The sequence below is a fragment of the Triticum dicoccoides genome, chromosome 1B (assembly GCF_002162155.2).
Source record: "Triticum dicoccoides isolate Atlit2015 ecotype Zavitan chromosome 1B, WEW_v2.0, whole genome shotgun sequence".
NCBI lineage: Eukaryota > Viridiplantae > Streptophyta > Magnoliopsida > Poales > Poaceae > Triticum > Triticum dicoccoides.
Window position 1 is genome coordinate 690038928 of NC_041381.1, and position 2296 is coordinate 690041223.

The window sequence follows — 2296 nt, forward strand, 5'->3', positions numbered from 1 at the left end:
TAGGGGGTGCGCCTTGGCCTATATGGGCCAAGGGCACCAGCCCCAAGAGGCCCATGCGCCAAGATATAAGAAAAAGGGGAGAGTCCTCAAGGGGGAAGGCACCTCCGAGGTGCCTTGGGGAGGATGGACTCCTCCCCCCCCTTGGCCGCACCCCTTCCTTGGAGGAAGGGGCAAGGCTGCGCCTTCCCCCTCTCCCTTGCCCCTATATAAAGGGAGGGGAGGGAAGGGCAGCCGCACCAGAAGCCCCGGCGCCTCCCTCCCTCCCGTGACACCTCCTCCTCTCCCCGCAGGTGCTTGGCGAAGCCCTGCAGGATTGCCACGCTCCTTCACCACCACCACGCCGTTGTGCTACTGCTGGATGGAGTCTTCCTCAACCTCTCCCTCTCTCCTTGCTGGATCAAGGCGTGGGAGACGTCACCGGGCTGTACGTGTGTTGAACGCGGAGGTGCCGTCCGTTCGGCACTAGGATCTCCGGTGATTTGGATCACGACGAGTACGACTCCTTCAACCCCGTTCTCTTGAATGCTTCCGCTTAGCGATCTACAAGGGTATGTAGATGCACTCTCCTTCCCCTCGTTGCTGGTTTCTCCATAGATAGATCTTGGTTATACGTAGGAAAATTTTGAATTTCTACTACGTTCCCCAGCACATGATCTCATACATCACATATATATCATTCATCACAACTTTTGGCCATATCACATCACAAAACACATGCTGCAAAAACAAGTTAGACGTCCTCTAATTGTTGTTGCATGTTTTACGTGGCTGCAATAGGGTTCTAGCAAGAATGTTTTCTTACCTACGTAAAAGCGACAACGTGATTTGCCAACTTCTATTTACCCTTCATAAGGACCCTTTTCATCGAATCCGCTCCAACTAAAGTGGGAGAGACAGACACCCGCTAGCCACCTTATGCAACTAGTCCATGTCAGTCGGTGGAACCTATCTCACGTAAGCGTACGTGTAAGGTCGGTCCGGGCCGCTTCATCCCACAATATCGCTGAAGCAAAATAATACTAGTAGTGGCAAGAAAGTTGACAACATCTACGCCCACAACAAATTTGTGTTCTACTCGTGCAAAGAGAACTACTCATAGACCTAGCTCTGATACCACTGTTGGGGAACGTTGCAGAAAATAAAAATTTTCTACACATTCACCAAGATCAATCTATGAGTTCATCTAGCAACGAGAGAAAGGAGTGCATCTACATAACCTTGTAGATCGCGAGCGGAAGCATTCAAGAGAACGGGGTTGAGGGAGTCGTACTCGTCGTGATCCAAATCACCGATGATCCTAGTGCTGAACGGACAGCACCTCCGCATTCATCACACGTACGGTTGAGGAAGATGTCTCCTCCTTCTTGATCCAGCAAGGGGGAAGGAGAGGTTGATGGAGATCCAGCAGCACGACGGTGAGGTGGTGGATGCAGCAGTGATCTCGGCAGGGCTTCGCCGAGCTTCTACGAGAGGGAGAGGTGTAGCAATGGGAGAGGGAGGCGCCAAGAGCATGGGTGCGGCTGCCCTCCCTCCCCCCTCTTTATATAGGCCCCCTAGGGGGGTGCACCGGCCCTAGGAGATCCCATCTCCAAGGGGGGGCGGCGGCCGAGGGGGTGGCTTGCCCCCCAAGGTAAGTGGAGGTGCCCCCACCCTAGGGTTTCCAACCCTAGGCGCAAGGGGGCCCAAGGGGGGTGCACCATCCCACCAGGGGCTGGTTCCCTCCCCACTTCAGCCCATGGGCCCCTCCGGGATAGGTGGCCCCACCCGGTGGACCCCCGGGACCCTTCTGGTGGTCCCGGTACAATACCGGTGACCCCCGAAACTTTCCCGATGGCCTAAACTGCACTTCCTATATATAATTCTTCACCTCCGGACCATTCCGGAACTCTTCATGACGTCCGGGATCTCATACGGGACTCTGAACAACTTTCGGGTTACTGCATACTTATATCTCTACAACCCTAGCATCACTGAACCTTAAGTGTGTAGACCCTACGGGTTCGGGAGACATGCAGACATGACCGAGACGCCTCTCCGGTCAATAACCAACAGCGGGATCTGGATACCCATGTTGGCTCCCACATACTCATCGATGATGTCATTGGATTAACCACGATGTCTAGGATTCAATCAACCCCGTATACAATTCCCTTTGTCAATCGGTACGTTACTTGCCCGAGACTCGATCGTCGGTATCCCAATACCTCGTTTAATCTCGTTACTGGCAAGTCACTTTACTCGTACCGTAATGCATGATCCCGTGACCAGACGCTTTGTCACATTGAGCTCATTATGA